Source organism: Ambystoma mexicanum, chromosome 6p, assembly GCF_040938575.1.
Source record: "Ambystoma mexicanum isolate Mex_15411 chromosome 6p, UKY_AmexF1_1, whole genome shotgun sequence".
Lineage (NCBI taxonomy): Eukaryota > Metazoa > Chordata > Amphibia > Caudata > Ambystomatidae > Ambystoma > Ambystoma mexicanum.
The window spans coordinates 1,054,742,148-1,054,761,350 of NC_090935.1; positions in this window are offsets into that span (position 1 = coordinate 1,054,742,148).

Below are 19,203 nucleotides of genomic sequence, written 5' to 3' on the forward strand. Positions count from 1 at the left end.
ACAATGTTCTCGAGATGTGCAGTGCTTAGAAAGTGAAATCACCCAACTAATGTCAGAGGGCAAAAGAAATCAGAAAATTATTTCTGACTATAAGGAGCAAGACACAGAAATGAATACTTTAATCATAAGACTGAAAAGAAAACAATCTAAAGTCGACACCTTTCACAATGAAACACACATGTTGAATGAACAGTTGCCGGAATTGAAACTCTGATTTAAGAAGACAAATTTTGCATTCACAGCATTGTGAACTGCAGAGTATGTCAATTAATGGACATGTGCCAAGCCACAGTCCGGGAGCCGAGCTAGCTGAGCCAAAAACACACACAATTGCTAAGAAATGTCCAGCTTCCAATATCTGAGGAAATAGATAATGTAGAGAGGGTGAGACAAGCTATACGGGAGAAGGAGTGGGAAGCCTGCACAACAGGGAAAGAAGCAAACTCAAGCCAGCAGATGATAGAAAGCACACATAATTATGATCGTTCATAACAATAATGCAATGCTTATTGACCCACTTATGATTATGAAATCACTTTAAGGACTGATAAAACCCTTTACAAAGGATTCAGATTCATCAATAGAAGAACAATAGGTAGTATAACTCTATCAGACCTTAAAAATCCCAAATGATCAATATATTTGCTTCTTTCTTTGGACAATTGATAAAACACATTCTGGTTTTCTGCATCGTTTTAATGAACAGAACATGTCTTTGTGGGAGGATTACCAGCAAAAGGTAAAAAGGTTCTTTATGCACTATGAGTCTGTACAAGAAGCAAAAAGAGCAGCCTGTGCATTGTTAGCCGGCATAAATGAGTCATCCAGACAATTTTTACAAATGCTAAACAGGGTGTTCATGCAATTTGATGTGGGTTGTGATGTTAACTCGACTGAGTTCAAAAATACTTTTTATTTGGCCTACAACAGCCAATAGTGGCCCAGTTATACTGTGAATTCAAAAATAAAAAAAAGTATACATTGAATTCTGGAGCAAGCCCTGAAATATGGGAGGTTGAACACTGAAAATAAATGCAAGGAGTCAAAGCATAAAGCAAAAAAGGCAATAACGCTTCCTGCAGTTTCAGAAATTAGATCAGGGAGGAATATGGCACTGGAAACAGGACCCACAAAAAATGACACAATGCAGAAAAAGAAAAGTGTGGCGACACAGGGGAGAGGAACACCACGAATGCCAGCATTTCAATCGACAAATCCATTGGAAGGGGATACATACATCAGTCCCCAGTACATTGGCCACTCGCCACGGGTAGGATTTCGGTACAGTGTGGCATAGTCAAATAGCACCCCAAATCAATCACCACCTGGGTCATACCAGGCACTGGGAGAGCAGAGTAGATTTAACCCTGCGACAGTGACACATGGGAACAGCAATCAAATGGAACCAAGATATATACATACATTTATTGAAGCAGGTGCTCAATATAGGACAGAGTATCAGCCAAATGAGAGACATGATGTGACATATAGCCAACACTCCTATGCTCAAACTAGAGTGCAAGGGAGTTATGGACAAGGCACAACCCCACATTCCCCACCTCCTCCGCCATGGGAGTTCAGGGGGAAAACTAACTGAATTCAGTCCCCTGAAAGTAATCAGAGTAACCAAACAGGCCTGGGCAATTGAATCCAATTAGTATAGACCAGGAATGCAGAGAGATGATTATCGGGATAAAGATAGGTTTCAGAGCCTAAAAGCATACGTTTAGATGCTGGCTGAGCAAGCAATAAGGCTGTGCGCCAACTAAACATGTCAATAAAAGTTGACAAATCTGAATGAATAGCATAAGAGTGGCATTGCCCACGAACCAGCAAATGACTAATCCGGCAAACACCCCACACTGTACAGACACAAAATACCACACTATTAGATGAACACACAGGACTCCACAGTAATTTAGATATGGGAAAACAAACTTGTGATGACATAGGAAATAAAAACACACAAGAAATGAGTGTGGTTTAACCTAGAGGTAAATCAAAGTATTGACTACATTCAGGAATGTGAAACTCAGAGGAACACACACTTCATATCAATAAGAATTTTGCATTGGGTGCGTGTAAGAATAAAAGAGAAACACACTCTACATCAATAAGGGTTTTGCATTTCAAACATATGTGATTTTCTCTCTAACTTGGGAAATCCTAACTGCTGCTAATTTGTGATGAAGGCAATATGAGTACAGTTTCAGCTCTTGGTTACTCCCCTACCCTGGCATAACATTAAATTAGTGATAGGATTAGGAGATTATGACCCTTCTCTGTGTAGAAAAACAAACCCCCATCTAATACTTTGGATTCAGGCTTCGCCACTGGACCTTTGGTACCTCAAGGACTAAGGGAGTATTGCCTTCCATATCCATCCTAAAACCTTGCCAATTACCCTGCAGAAATCCGTCCTTATTGATTGTTGATCTATTTATGCTCACCCCCCCCACCCATCCCCCAAAATGATTTCTGTGCTCTCTGCCTTTCAGAATGGTTGCCTCGCCAGGTCCTTCTTGCAGCTAAGTCTGACTCAGCCCATCTCTGCCAGGACACTCCGCCAGATTCGAATTACGGCTTTCAAAAAGACTTCCTCTGGAGCTACACTGTTCTGCAGCCCAGCCAATGATCTTTGGCAGAGACAGCCACACAGGACAGACCTCACCCTCCAGCCATCTAGAAGCAGCACCTCTCTCTCCCCATGATGCTAGCCCCCCCCTTTATCCCTATTTTAAATCTCTCTTGCAGCACCTCCTTTTCTATAAATTGCTGTACGTTTCTTTAGGATTTCACTAAGATTTCTTTAATATTTCTCCTCCCTGCTTCCATTATGTCATCTGTCACCACCCCCGGAAACAGCCTATCAGGTTTTCCAGCACCCAGCCAGCTCTAGACAACTTTCTGCTTAGCACGGCATGCTCCAGTCCAGGAAATATTTTACACTTGGTAGAGAGGCAGTTGCACATGTCATCTATAGTGCCAACCTCCTCACTTCCGTCCTTCTGGAAGAACAGCAAGAGAGCACTATATGTGACACCAGGTATCATCCCAATACCACATCAAAGGTCTGAAAGATGTTATACACTCAGACAACCTTATCAAATGTATCCCCAAACGGAAATGGTAGACATGAGTCTGCAGACAATATTGGACATAGAAGAGATATAAGTGAAGTCGGACAGAAGCGAAGTGAAATCACAAAGAGAGAAGATACATACATGCACTGAATCTGATGTATGGATTTCCAAAGAATGAAGATGTAACTGAAGCAACAAAGTAAATATACATGCAAATATGAAGAAAATCATATACAAAAGAAGGTAAGTGATAAGAGATGCAGTAGATGTATATACGCAGAAACGTAAGGTAGATAAGACAATGTATAAACTTGCTGAAGTATGAAATATAACGTGAGTAAAGCAGCCATGCTAAGAAAATGGACGTTGTTATCGTATAATAGAAAGCAAGCAATCTCGAGGAGAGAGACCACGGCTGCAGAGCTGACAGGTGCTGGAATACAGCTTTGTGCCAGAACAAAGGGTATGTGCTTGGCTTAGTATCAAGGATAACACAGAAAGAAGCAAATGCAAGGAATGAAAGGAGTAAGAGAGGATAAGTCATGTGCGTAAGACATATTTTTCTTAGATTAAGTAAAGGAGTGAAGAATTGTGAGTGCCAAGTATTGGCCAATCAAAGAGGCAGAAAGTGCATGCAAGGCGGAGTAACCAAGTCTCCAGAGGCCAAGAATAGTAGCACCCAATATAATTGAATGAAATAGCACTAAATAAAAGGTCAGAATGAGATCAATCATGGTCTCCTAACATGTCGTGTAAAACCAGAAAACAAGGCCTATTCATAAAGCTCCAGATTAAGATAGCAATGTACCTTCACTCCCTTGAAAGTTCTGAAGAAGTGAACAGCTCGTAAGGCCCACTACTAACAAGAAGCATAAAAAAACTCACCGGAAATACCGCATTTAGCGTGAGAATCTCTTTATGTAGGAGAACTAACATTAATTAAGAATTGCAAGGTAACCAGGACTATCCACGTTTCCCCTACAAGAGGTGTGGGTTCACCTCTACCTACCTGTGATCTTGCAGAGTAATAGCGAGAGCATTAAACCAAAGAACTAGCACAGCGCAGGAGTATTCATTTCTAGGGCCCAGCCTTCTCTCTACAAACAAGAAGCCTTGGCTTAGGGCCTAACTGATGAGAGATGGTAGGCTAATTAGCTAAAGAAGGCAGTTGTCTGACATTGTTCCCCTGCTCCTGGGTTTCATTGCTTACGTGTTGCTTACGAGTCAAATGTCCAAGGTTGGAAGAGAATGTCAACCAATCATGAGGGCCTATGTGGTGATGAACTATACATTGTTGCAGAAGCCTTTCCGCTGCTGGCATTATATTATTATCTGTATTTTAGTCAGTTAGAGGGTGTTTAAGGTCTGCCTACCAGATAAGGGGCACCCAATGATTTTACTAACATTTTTAGAATATAGGTATATATATTCCCTAACCAGTTTGCCACGTAGGATGATGTCATTGCTGATGCAGATTAAGGTATAAAGGCTTTTGTGTAATTGAAATGCAATGAGAATATGTGAGCTACAATTTGTTATTCTCCAGGTGTCCTTACTTTATTGAACTGTGAATAAAGTAGTATTTTGCCATATCTTTGGGTCTGTCTGTATATTTGGGCCTGAGATCAGTTATTTGGTAATCCCATTCGGCACTTGGAACACTCCATCTCCTCCTTCCTTCCCTTTTCCTGCTACAAACAATGAGTGCTTATTTTCAAGGACCATAGCAATGTTGCAATGCATGCTCTGAAACTTGCCCTGAAACTGGCCTTGCAAAGCGCTTCTTAATTTTACATTATTTTCTGAAGCATTATTTTCTGAATGCTGCAATCCCTGTGTTCGTGCCCCTACCGTGATGTCAACACTCCTGTGGCCTATGACCTAACAAATCTAGCCCACTCTATTTACCCCAAAACTAATTGTTAGTTCCAAACTTTGCCCCAATACAAAATGTTAGTAACTACACATTGAAAATACCACACAAAGCCTTCAGCTTCATAAATATCCTAACAGTTGGAAGCATCTGTAACAGCATGCAGAAATTCTGTTACTGCTTGTGGAAATACTGTCACCATATGAACGCCAAATGGGAAGATGTGTTGTGGTAAACTTGGACACAGAATATGGGTTAAATCACTCAATTCTTGCTGACAACCATCCAAAATGCCTGCACAAACTTATTCAGGTGATAAGGTGCAAGTGTTGAAGATGATGAGTGGTAGGGAAAACCAACGCTTCTGAGCAGAAGAATACTGTTCTGAGGTTGTGCAGGAGGCACCCCAGCTGTTTGGGTACCTTGTTGTTCTACCACTACCCAGAGGAGTGACCTCTGTAGGGCATAACCGGGACAAGATTGCAAATGTGTCCATCCACCTCTGATTTACTAATGATACAAAAGAGGTAGGATGACCACAAGCTGAGTGTGCTTACTCTCCAAATCCAATGGGCAGTCCTGTCCCATAGCTGGAGGTCCACCTTTGGACGGATCCTGAACCTGCAAGCAGGGGTGTAGCTAGGTCTGGAAAAGATCAAGGGCTAAGCTACTGTCGGGACTGGTGGGACTCGGGGCTAGCTAGCATTTTGGTTGTAGCACCTGAGCTTCTATCCGGGGCTGCAACCAAAATACTTCGGGCTACAGCCCCCTCACCCCCCGCACAGCAAGTCCTCTGCCTGCAAGTAAACATGATTAGGGCAAGCAGCAATTTCTGCAGTCCCTATGCCAACCGTGGAAACGGAGGTTTAAAAAGAAGTAATGCATATACATAGCAATGTTCATGCTATCTTGTAAGCACGTAATAGAGTGAAACACTAATTGAAACATCATGTATTGGTTGTCACTGAGTACACCAAGCATATACATACGCCAGCAGGTTGAACTGAAGTTATAATGGAGAGAAAACTAGACAAAAGACAAACGGGGCAATGCAGCCAAAGGTGAATTGGGAATGTGTCTGCCAGTGCGCTTGTTAAAGCGATAACAAAAGGGTGTTTTTATTCAGTGAAGGACAATTTCCTGCATCGCCTCCACTTCTCTCCAAAGAGGGTCACATTGACCTTAAAGGGTTTTGGGCAAAGCATCTCACTGTTGTTATCTGTCAACATTAATTGTTGTCCAAAATTCTTACATTTCTCGAGTTGGACATTTAGGCCCTAATCTGCAGTCTGTTGGTTTCCCTTAGTCTTTGACTTGGGCAGTGGGTTATTGGGGTTCCCAACCCGTCTTTCTTTGTGTCTGGGACACAGCACATTCGAGGGCCACCAGTTGGAGCCTGGTAGTAGTCTTTGGGTCTCTTGCATCATGTCTAGATATTATTTGATCTTCCTCTGAATGGCAATGCTCTGCCAGGGTGTGGAGAGTAGGCAGAGGGGCACGTTTCACCTGCCCACGTCTTAGCTGTATGGACCTTGGCCCTCAGACACTCCTCTCCAGCTGGTCCCTGTGGTACGCTCTCCACCCCAGTGCGAGGCTGCACCATCTCATCCCTCCTCCCACCTCTGAAATCTACCCTGGACAGACCTGGTCCATGGCTGAGTGTCTATCGGAGTGTGGGGGGTTTAATGGCCCCTATGACTGTCCCTTCGGTTGTCATGGGTGTCTGCAAGGGTGTCAAAGTTTAATATGCTTCTGGGACTGCCCCCTGCCCAGGTGTGGGGACGCAGTTGGAGTGGTTTGGGGATCTGCCATGCACCTCCTCCTGGTTCAGCATTCACTGGCTCAGGGCGGCCACAGGCTCAATGATCACCCCAACTGTGGACGTTTTTACATAGTACAGCCCCATTAAACAAAGGCATCATGCGTGTGCACTCCAAAGGTGGCTGTGGCTTCATGGAAATAGAGGTATGCCACAAGCATGGAAACAGTGTTAATAGTTTCTGGTCCTATCTCACTTTGACCAAATAAATTTCCAATTCAACAGCTTACCGACCACAATCCTAGCACCTGAAAAAACGTCCTCTATTCCATTGCCCGCCTCATCAAAGTTCTCTGCAGATATGACCACATAACCCCATTCTCATTGAACTTTACAGACTACCCCTTCAAGCATGCAACACCTTTAAAGCCCTCTGAATTAAATGCAAAGCTGTTACTAAGCACACGTCCTCCTACTTAGCAGACAAAGTAACAATCTCCATCAGACAAGAAGTCAGGATTTGGTCAGATTAGAGCAACAGAAACATATAAAGAAAGAACCATGAACTATTCTACTGCACAGACTGTGAACTCCCTTACTGTTGTATTGTGCCTATCTCTGGTGATGTAGCTGGTGATGTCGTGTGGAATGTTTGTGTGTGGATGATAGAATCTTCTTGGTGAGTGTTCTATACAGTGACAGTTACAGCTGGATGGCCCTGGGTGATGGGAGCCGGTGTTTGTCATAATGTATGTCCTTAATGTCTTCATGTGGAACTGTAACTGTTAAGATGGAATAAACCTACATGAAGTGAACTTAATGAGCCTGGAACCTGCTTTTTAACACTTACCTGTCAAAATCAGGCTTCTCCCCATCCTCACACATACTTCTTCACGCCTTGTATAATAAACCTCTTGAATCCACCCAACCCTGCCCCCCCATGAAATACCCTCTACAGCTCACACATGTTTCACCCCCTTCACCACATTATCATATTCCCTGTAAATGTGATCTATCCTTTGCTACTATAAATATAATGTAGATTAGGATAAGTTGTGCTGTAAGATCCACCCCCTGCGTTAACCATTTGATGTGTGCCATTACACCTAATATTCCGTCTGCCAGTACACCACACATATTTTAAGTAACCTAGAATTCAGCCCAGATACAGTGCACCCAAACAAACATGCAATCCCTGATGTTCAATTGGTAGGACTGCCTAAGAGGCTCCCTGTTCGCATTAGTGTCCTGCACACTTTAACCCATCACCATACAGGTGCTAACTGCATGCCATCTGCTTTTCTGAACTGGAGAATCTTGTGACAGTGACGCTTCCCTGACCAGCATCAGCCCCCATGCCCACCCCACCACTCCCACCACCAGAGTTTTGACCTATGGAACCACCAGTTCGTCCACTGCCGCCTCTCAGGCAACTACTGGTACCATTGGGATCACCAATGCCTGCACTGCCACTGCTATGATCACCACTGCTAATATGGGCACAGCTTCTACAACCACTAATAGCATTGCCACAGCTGTTACCACAGCCAACAGCACTGTCATTACCAATTCCTCCATCCACACCCCATCCTCTGTTCCTGCCCCTGCTCCATCAATCACTGCACATGGACAATCTGATACAGCGAGATCCCCAAAATGAGGCCAACTGCCAGGACAATCAGACAACCCCTCCCCTTGTCATTTCCTCCCTCGTCCCACCCATAAATTGCAATGATGTACTGAGCCTTTTGGTGTAAAGGGAGGATGTGGGGAGGGCAGAGGAGTGGCTATCGGCTACACGTGTGACAGGGAACAAGTGGGGGAAGAGTATACTTAGTATCTTCTCTGTCATCCTCAGGAAGATGTGATTCTGACCTGTCCTGGAAATGACAATGGCAAGGATCTTCCTGGTAGCGCAGGAAGGTATTCCTCCCCTGATTATGGTACCAACACACAGGCAGAGGGAAAGGGAAGGGGTTGAAGGGCAGATTGTGTCCTTTCCCTTGTCTCTTAACATCGGGAGCTAATGGCAATCATGATGTAGTGGTAAGATTCCCTAGGAGTGACCTGCAGAATTGCAGGTGGAGGTGCAACTGGCAATCCTCAGGATATGTTGGAGCATGTCTAAAACGTTGGGTTGGCACTCAGCATGGTAACTGAGGGCCAGAAACAATAACCCTCCAATGCCAGCATTACGGGAGAAGGCCTGGCAAAGGCTTTTAACTGATTGGTGGGGATTCTACAACCTCAGTATCAACACATCTCACAAAGGACTCTGTGACCAGCACTCCCTAAAAGAGATCGGGTTTACCTTAAGTCTTCCAGCCCACTCTCCACCAGGCTGTTCAACATTGTGGCAGAGAAAACGAAGCACATATAAGAATTGTTGTTGTGGACGGGCTGGTGGGGGGAGTTAATCGGATGCATTTAGGGTTGTTCTTGGGGAGGGGATTTGTGAAGAAGGGACATCCTTGATAGTGTTGTTGGGGAAGGGGTAGCTAGTGGAGGGTGTAGGACATATGTTATTTTTAATGTTTTTGGTGAAATGGTGATGAGTAGGCGGTGCAGGGAATGTTTTCAAGGGACATACAGATTATCACTTTGCTTTTAGGGGAATGGACACACTGAAATGATGCATGCTTGGAGCCATATAAGAATCTTGGTGGTTTAATTATACAGTTCTGAATGTGATTGTGTCGTGCACCCAGGTGTCAGGTATGTCATGGACATTGACATCTACGACCTGAGAAGACATTGGCCCTCATTATTTGTTTTGTGGTGGTAAATCTTCAGGAATAACTCCAAACGGAATTACCATTACTGTGACTTGGTCTGGTGGAATTACCACTGGATTACAAGTGGTGGTATTGTAGGGCTATTCCCCACTTATGGGGCTTTTGGTGGAATTACCACTGGCAATAATTGCGTCAATTCTGGCGATTTTTGGCAGTAAGGCAGCGCAATTACCTCCAACATTTTGCTGGAGGTTTTACCTCTGCCCCACCACCCAAGTTCTAGTATGGCGGTGCAGTAATGCATGAGTAATACAGTGGCACTGCATTATCACTGTTTTTTCCCAGGTCCAATTTATGCACCCATCTTGTCTGTGCAGCTGATCAAAGTCTTTGGTTTCCCGTATGATCATTACGGTTTGCCTAGAAGTTGTCTTATGTTGGCACTGGCACCTGATGCCTTAGGAGCAGGTACGCTAGTGTAGAGGAGGAGCTAACTACCCCCACATCAACTGTTCTGCCCGTATTACCTATATTTTGGAAATCAGAGTATGTGACATACACAGGATAGTGAAATTGAAAAAGGTCAGAGTATGTAAAACGCGCAGTACCTTTGAGAATACCAATACCTAAGAGAATCCTAGAAGCAAGATTCCCATTGAGGAAACCATACCTGCATACAAGGAAATATGATGGTCGTTTGAATGAGATTCCTGAAGAAGCAGAGCTGATAAACGGCAAAGACGAATGGTGACGTCACACCGAGTCGAGCTGATGTATATAAAGGATGTAGAGACAAGACAATGAAGATATTCCCTAACGCATCAAGAGAAGAGCCGGTCTAAGTGACATCTTGGGATCAAGGTGAAGAAGCTTATGCCACAGAATTACTAAAGTCAGCAAGTTATTTTACATGTGTACAGATGCAACAAAACACAAGCAGACAAAGTAACCTTGAGGCTAGCTTTATAGTGGATAGATTGCGGCAAGCGCCAACATATATATATATGCAAAATGATCAAGTAAAGAATGGATTTTTCACCTACGCATTATAAGCAGTGCTGGACATGGTCAAGAAGGCTTAATTTCTAGTGTTCGCAGGTAAAAAAGCAGCTTGAATTACAAAATGAATCTCAGAAAGCAAAGATGGATGAGCCAAAGAAGCCGAGGTCTTATCAAACTGGAGCCAACTGACACTGGATACAAATTGTGTGAAAGAACAGAGCTCCTGTTCAGAAGGCATGAACAAAACAAAGAAGACGTCAGAGGTACATTAAAAAATAATATTTGAATACACTGAACGCTCGTTTCCATGGTCTCCAGTCATGTGGAAGGATGAAGTTGGACAAAACGAGATGCTCACACCTACGCACAAGGGCAGAGCTTGTCTTCACTCCCTGAATTTCTCAGAGCTAAGAACACTCTCAATGCCGAGCTTCGAAGCCTAATTGACAGTAGACCACTGAGGTGAGGATGGATTAGTAGGCTAATTGGTGGGAAGCTATGGTTAAGACGAGCTCACCAGCACCTGGATGGTCAGCCTGCATGCTGCTAGACATAGGTGCAAAAGTACTAACAGAGGTTAGAGTGCCAACCAATTGTAGGGGACCGTGTAATTAAGGGTCCTATAGTTTGTGTAGCCAATGAAACATTGCGCATTTAGTGATGTTCACAGGGGCCATTTTGAAGGGAGGGCTTAGTTGCCCCACCTGATGGTAAGTAACCAATCACTTTCACTCACTGTCCCATACTAGCATAGATTATATACTTCGATGTTCACTTAGAACCTATCACTGCTTCCCATAGGTTTTTGTAGTTTGCCACAGAGGATGACGTTGGTAGTGACACAGGTCAATGTCACTGATGACAAGTTTTGTTTATGAAAACTCTGTTTTTTATAAGATACATTGAGTAAGAGGATCGAGCGAGTTCGTTGATGTTCGTTGTATTCCCTGTTTTAGATATGTGACCGCAAAACAGTTATCCTTTTTCCAAACTACATGAGTCATTTCGATTATTGATGTATGAATAAAATCTGCCTCACCATCCATATCCAGGGTAATTGCTACTCATCTTAAAGGGCTGAGCCGTTTATCAGCTCTGCTTCTTCAGGCTGAGCTATTCAGTTCACGTGGTAGCGGAGAGGAGGATTTGGAGCAATGGACATAAGTAAACTTTAGAGTCCCGGCAATATCGGACAACCTTTGCCATTTGGCTGACAGGACGTGAAGCTCCCCATAGATAGCGGTTAGTGTAAATTACCAAAATACTTGCAAGTTGGGTGTGAGGGGTCCCCTGGTTTTAGACAGAATCCCCTTCCACTTCTATGGGAAGCAGATCGGACAGAAAGTTGAAGAGGCGGTAAAAGAGGCGTACGATCCCGAGAGTTGGAAGATGAACATGCCAATGGGTGAGTAAAAACTGAGGAGAGTGGCAAAACGATGTCTGGGCAGTGAATGAAAGGAAGTGATAAGGGAAAGGAGAGTAACAGGGGGAGGCAGGGTAAACATAATATGAGAATAAGAGTGTTAAATATTGAATAAAAGTTGACATGAGTGTGGCCAAGCAAGTAAGAATTTTCGTGAGAGAGGCCACGATAAAGAGGATACGTCCTGTGCCTACATTTTAAAGAACGTAATAGAAGAAATCTGAACCTAGAGTCCCGTATCGGATGATGTAGAAAATGGGTCTGATTAAAGACAGTCTTAAAGAGGTTGATTTGAACTCTGTATGAGTATTTTAGGGGGTAAGACAGATCCCAGAGAAGGGCTGTAGAGAAGAATATATGTGACCGGTCAAGTACAATTGCCTATTTGTTTTATGTATTAATGATGACGTCATAATTGAATAAGATTGATGAAAAATATAAAAGTGTGAAGTTGAAGAAATCAATTAATTGTTTTAAATTGAATGTTGTGGTTGTTTTTTAGCAAGATTAAAGTAAAAAGTGAGATCGAAAGGATTGCAGCCTGCGACGGGTGGTGCACGCTCATATTGTGTTGTTTTCCGGAAATGTACCATTTGTGTCTGTGATAAAAGCAAATGAGTGTTAGAAGTCAAAAAGTGACGAGATAAGAATGGAGGATATTACTCCACATGTGCACCTCTGCAAGCAGTTGCCGAAACATGCACCCAAGTTTAGACAGTATAACGCACAGTGGGTTAAAGGAACTGCAGACAAAATGTTTATGCCGTGGCCGCAAGGAGGGTCACTATTGAAGGCAGTCCTGCAGCATATGAAGACATATTTGCATGCAGCATATATGCGGAAGAAGCTAGACAAGCGACTAGCAAGCTTAGAGGTTTGGAAGATGTACCAGGAGTAACGAGATGAGCCGCCTCCTGTAGATTGGATACTCAATGCATGCAAAGAGGGGGGTGGGGAGCCCTCTGCTACTCCTGCCCCACCCACACTAGACGGTGAGAATATGAAAGATGATGGGTTATACCCATTAAGGGAGCTCAAGGGAGCGGCAGGGTATAAGAACCTGGCATAAGAGTCGCCTGCGCAAAGCAGCGACGAGGGTCCGGAGAAAAACTACTGAAAGAGATGTAATCTCTAAGGTCCCGAGGGACAAGGAGAGACATGAGAAGGAAAGAAGTGATCGAGCAAGCACATCTCTAGATATAGGAAGATAAATAAAGAGATGAAAAGGAGAAAGAGATCAAACTGATGAGTTAGCATGCCTACAGAACAAATCGATGGGTGGTCAGATTTAGCTTAAACTCAATGGTAAAAGCATTGAGGATGTAAGGCAAAAGGAAGATCAAGACGAGCAAGACAAAAAGGATAAAGAAAGGGAGGAACGATTGAAAGACAAAGGAAGGATAGAAAGAGGCAGGAGCAGTTGTACCAAGATGAGCAATTAAAGAAACAAGAGAGAGCAGAGAAGCAAGAAAATGTGATAATAGACAGAGAGCAATCGATGAGCAGGAAAGGCCAGAGAGGAAAAAAATAGAAGAAGAGGAACAAAGGCTAAGGGATAAGAGGATACAAAGACGAAAGGATGAGGAGATACGAAGGGCAAACGAGAGAAGGGATGCGAAGAAAAAAGAGTAAGATAGAGTGAGAGAGGCAGCAAGGAAGCAAAGAGAATTTGATGATGAAATGGAACAAAAAAGAAAGCAGAGAACACGTGATCTTGATTGCCTGGAGGAGGAAGTAAGAAATTCTGATCCAGAAGTAGCATGGGAGGACATAGAGGAATTCTTCCCAGAATACGAGTCATTACCAGGCCCATCTATAGCATATCTAGAGGACGAGTTTGACTCTAGCAGCATTGGGGAAGCGATAGACAAAGTATATCATGAAATGAGAGTCCAGAAAGAAGGGGAAGGGAAAAAATTATCGACTTGAGAGTACACAGTTGTACGAAACAGAGGGAGCCTCATGTAGTGTGAAACACAAGGAGCTGTCTTTAGACAGACTGACTTTGAATAGAGAGGAAGAGGAGAGAAGTTATACGAGTTGGGCACAGGAAATGCCATACAAAGACCTTCCGTGGGGAAGAGAGAGGTGATGCATGTGGTCCAGAGGGATGCTTTTCAATGGATAAAGAAGTAAGATGGTTGTGTCTAGACCTAATTATATCTAGGGCGTTCGAATCATTGATGCGGCTAGATCGACCCAAAAGGGCAACTCCATGGTGAGAGGGGGGAATCTCCACCATATGTGAGTAGATTAAGGTCGCTGCCAGGAAGATGGTGGTGTGGGAATATTGTCCCTGCGGTGGACAAACAAATGATGAGAAATGAGAATGACTTTGGGGCTTTGCAGTTTCCCTTCCTAGAAAAAGGGGGAGCCCGACCACAGTATATATACTGTGGCCCCAAATGGACAAAGATAATTTAAGGTGTAAACCCCCGAGTTTAACATCCGGTGCTGGGAAATGGATACATGAATTAGAGAAGATGAAGGGAGGAAACACATTAGCTATAGGGGACATTAAGGGTCTCCGAATTGCCATTCTTGGAGAGAGAGCTGATGATGTTTGGTCAAGGGCAGGATATGCTGGTGTTACTACAGTTAACACTGCTCATGACGGGGCACCATTTAAGAACTGCAGGGCGGCAGTCTGGAAAGCGCTTAGAGTACTGTATCCAGACACACCTGATATGGGAGCTATAATGATGAAAAAGTTGCATGAAGGGGATGATCCGCTCGTTTACATTAAACATTTCCAAGAGCAGTGGGCCTTGGAGACATATGAAGCTTGCCAAAAATCTATACCTGTGTTATATCATATATTATGCCAAGGGTGGCCAGACCCAGTACAGAAGCAGCTCAAGAGGTTAGTGGGTATGGAAGCAAAACTGTGTTTGGAAATTCAGCTGACCCTTGTGCATTATTGCAGACTCTTGCAGGAAAAGAATTGCAAGAAACATGATGCTAGAAAATACGAGGCATGCACATGCCACAGGTGAATAATCAAAGGCAGTTTGATCAAGGTAATAATGGGTTTGCTCCACGAGGAAGGGGAGGGTTTTGAGGAAGAGGTTGGCAGAACAATCAAGGGAATTGGCAGAATAATCAGGGAAGCTTTCAGAATAACCAAGGTGGGTTTCAAAATAAGCAGAATGATAATCAAAATATGCAGGATGGGCAGGTTAGAAGACCACTGCCTATATGTTGGCCATGTGGGATGACAGGGCATCTTGCTGGCATGTGTATAAGTAAAGGGTTCATGCAAAATGGTCAATTTCCAAGAGGGGCTTCATTCAAACTCGCCTGCATATTCACAACAGAATGGAGATGGGTTTGCTCAGATTCAAACGATGCAACAGACACAAGCGCCGAGAGTGCAGCAAGGTTTTCAAACACAGCAAGTAGCAGTAAATCCACCGCAAGGGCAATCACAGCAGTCACCTATGCAAATTCAGCAGAACACAAGCACGGGACAGCTAATGACTCCTAAAATAGAGGGTGTCACTGTCGATAGAGGGAATCCCTTTACATGTACTGGAATGAGGCTGTATCGCAATAGGACAGCTCACTGGGAGACCTAATGTGTTCAATACTATCCGTGACACCAAATCCTCATGAGGAACAAGGGTTGACATCAGTATAGGAGGCAAATGTTTTTCGCTTTTAGTAGACACAGGTGCAACACGGTCATGTACATGAGAGGGGAGCATTTCAATGTCTGGCAATTCCATAAATACTCAAGGTTTTACATGAGCTACAAGCAGAGTTCCTTTCACTGAAGAATTACCAGTCTATATAGGGGAGTGTGATATGTCAGTGCCATTGCTATATTCAAGGCAGACACCTGTTAATATATTGTGTCGAGATTTAATGACAAAGTTGAATATGACAATTTTGTTTACTGATGAAGGCATAGTGTGTTCAACACCGGGGATGCATTATTTAAACATGAGTGAATTTACTATGGCTTTTGCAGGACAATTGGCCATGCAAGCAACACCTTTAGAACCCGAGGTTTTTCATTATGGAGTACGTATTTTGTTGACATGGCTAACAGGCCTAATAGTCAGAACTATGAGAATACCTGATGACTTTTTATTCAGAGCAAGAATACCTATGCTTGAGGAAGAGGGACAAGTCTTTCCCATAGAGCTACACGTAGCCATAGTGCGAGGAGAAATGGCTTTGCTTGATGGAGTTGACAATGAAGGCAGACGATGGTGTGTAGTGATCACCATTGGGGAAGGTTACAGATAAACTGATGTCACTGATGAGGCTATGTTTGGAGATCATCCATCTGATGACAAAGTAATATTTGTAATGAGCATTATCTATTGGGTGAGAGCAATTAAGCAAGAAGTTCCTCAGAAAATGATGATAGCACAAAAGAGTCCTGAGTGTATTGATGTAGATATGGCAAATATGCCAGTATCATTATGGACCACAGGCCCCTATGATGTAGGCCTGTTGAAGGGGGTTGGAGAAGTGAAGATTAAATTGAAACCAGGAGCAATTTTACCTCGAGGTCGGCAGTATCCCATTTCTCGAGAGGCAGATGAAGGTATTTTCAAGACAATTTCCACCATGATGGATCAGGGTATCTTAGTGAAGTCAGAGTCACCATGCAATACCGGAGTGTACCCCATCAAGAACATTAAGGGGGGTTGTGGTGTTTAATCCAAGACCTTCACCCCATCAACCAGATTGTAGAAGCCGAGTTCCCTCTAGTTCCTAATCTGGCTACAATCCTATGTAATATACCTGTTGAAGCATGATATTTCACTGTGATTGACTTGAAACATGCATTTTTCTCAATCCCATTGAACAAAGACTTGCAGGATCTGACGTCATTTACCTTTAAACAAACATGCCTGAAAAGTACTTGTTTACCTCAGGGGTTTTGTGAGTCGCCATTGATTTTTAATAGAGTCCTCCAGATGGACTTAAGCAATATTGATTTAGAAAGTGTTGTGTTGCAATACGAAGATGACATTTTAGTTTGCAGCACTTCAGAGGAAGAGTGCAGATGCAATTCCATTCAACTGATGATTATACTTGCTCACAAAGGATATAAAGTTGACAAAGATAAGTTACTGTATTGTGAACAGGAAGTGTTGTATATAGGCCAGTTTATTTCCCATGAAGGAAAGAAGGTTACTCCTGAAAGAGCTGAAGCTATTTTGAAAACCTCAAAGCCACAGACGATAAAACACATGCAAAGATTTTTGGGATTATGTAACTACATCAGAGCACGGGTCTTTGACTACAGATCATATATAAGGCCCTTATTACAAGCCTTAAAGAAAGCACAGGCAACGCAGGAAAGAATTGTGTGGACTCAGGAAATGGAGGAAGGGTTTTATGAATTAAGAAAAGCAATTTGCACTGCTCCAGTTTTAGGGATTCCTAATTATGCTGAGGATTTCTTTTTATTCTCTCATACAGATGGCACTGTTATGACAGCAGTTCTTACGCAGAGAACCACATTGGGTACAAGCCCCTTGCATATTACATTGGGATTCTAGACCCAGTAATGAGGGGTCATTTTGTGTTCGAACAATCTTTGGCGGCCGCCATGTTCGCCATAGAGAAGGCTGCAAGCATAGTGACGGAATGTTCTATGACGTTATTTGTTGAGCATGCATTATTTGCTATTCTAGAAAAAATGAAAGGTACTTTGTCATTTCAAAGGGCTTCTACCTATGAGGTAGTCATATCAAATCTGGCGATTAAAATAGTCCGATGCAAAATAGTGAATCCTACCATGTTTGTAGCTGAGCCAATGACAGAGGGTGAGCCTGTGCACGACTGTGCAAATTATGAAGAGTTCTATGATGAAATGCCTAGGATAAAAGAAAATGCTTTGGCAGGAGGATAAATTGTTTTTATTGACGGTTCTTCAAGGATAGATGAAAATGACGGACAGGTGCCGCTGTGGTAAAACACACGGCTGATGGGGAAATTCGGGTGCTTGTAAGTACACGATTACTATCTCATTATTCAGCACAGGCTGCAGAATTATTTGTGCTAAAAATTGCACTCGAGAATCAGGCAGATCAGGATGTAACATTGTACAGTGATTCCGCCTATTTGATGTCGACGGTGCATGCAGGGTTAGCACGTTGGAGAAGGAGGGGCTACCTCCAAGCGGATGGCACTCCAGTGCAGCCCACCACCTTATTGGGCAGGCTCATTAAAGCATTACAACTCCCAGTAGGCATTGCAGTCATTACATGCTCAGCCCATACTAATAAGAAAAACTTTATCTCACGTCGGAATCAAGCAGCAGACGATGAGGCCAAGTGCGTAGCCATTTCAGATAACAATATGATGAATGCTGACACTCCTGATGTAAATGAAAACATGATTGTAATGATGAGTGTGTCTAAAAGCTACAACAACCTGTCAAAGACACAGTTAGTAGAGGTCCAGGGGGAAGCACCTCAAGATGAGAAGAATTTGTGGACGCGAAGAGGGTGTCCTTTAAACCCCTATGAAGCATTATGGTGACAAGACAGCACTGGTAAACCAGTGATGCCTGTAGCCTTTTTAAGGGTTTCACTGGAACAGCTACACTACCCTCCGCACACAACTAGAGAGAACCTTGCTGCAACTACTGCAGAGGATTGGTTTGTACCACATTTACTAGAGCATGTTGCATTTTATGTAGTGAATTGCATGGTGTGTCAAAACTTCACAGCTGGTCAAACACTGCGCACAGTTAGGGGAGTTATTCCTATATCTAAAAGCCCCTTTCAGCATGTACATGTCGACTATGTCGACATGTTGCAAGTATGTAATAGATATAGATACATGATTGTAGTAGTTTGTCCCTTTTGAAGGTGCATTGAAGCTGGTCTATGTACACACCCTGACTCCACCTGTGCAGCAAAATTCTTAGTGCAGGAAGTGTTTCCTAGTTGGGGAATATGTGAAGTAATGAGGTCAGATAATGGTCCCGATTTTGTGAATCAGACATTTGAACAGATAAACTTGTTGCTTGGTATAAAGCACAAGTTTTCTTCGTATTATCATCCACAAGCAAATGGAATCTGTAAATGGCTCAATGGCTTGCTTAAAGAGAAAATAGCCACATTGAAGCTTACCTTGAAGAATGGGTGGTTGCATTGCCTATCACTGGCATCATATGTATTGAGGAACTAACAAGATTTGGACCACCATCTCACCCCGCATGAGATAGTGACAGGGAGGCGAAGGGGGACATCCCTCACACCTCCATCCAAAGTTAGAAGTGATGCTCAGCCAACTGCAGAATTATTAGGAATGGAGCTACGTGAGTACCTTACCTTTATGACTTCAAGTATCTCTGT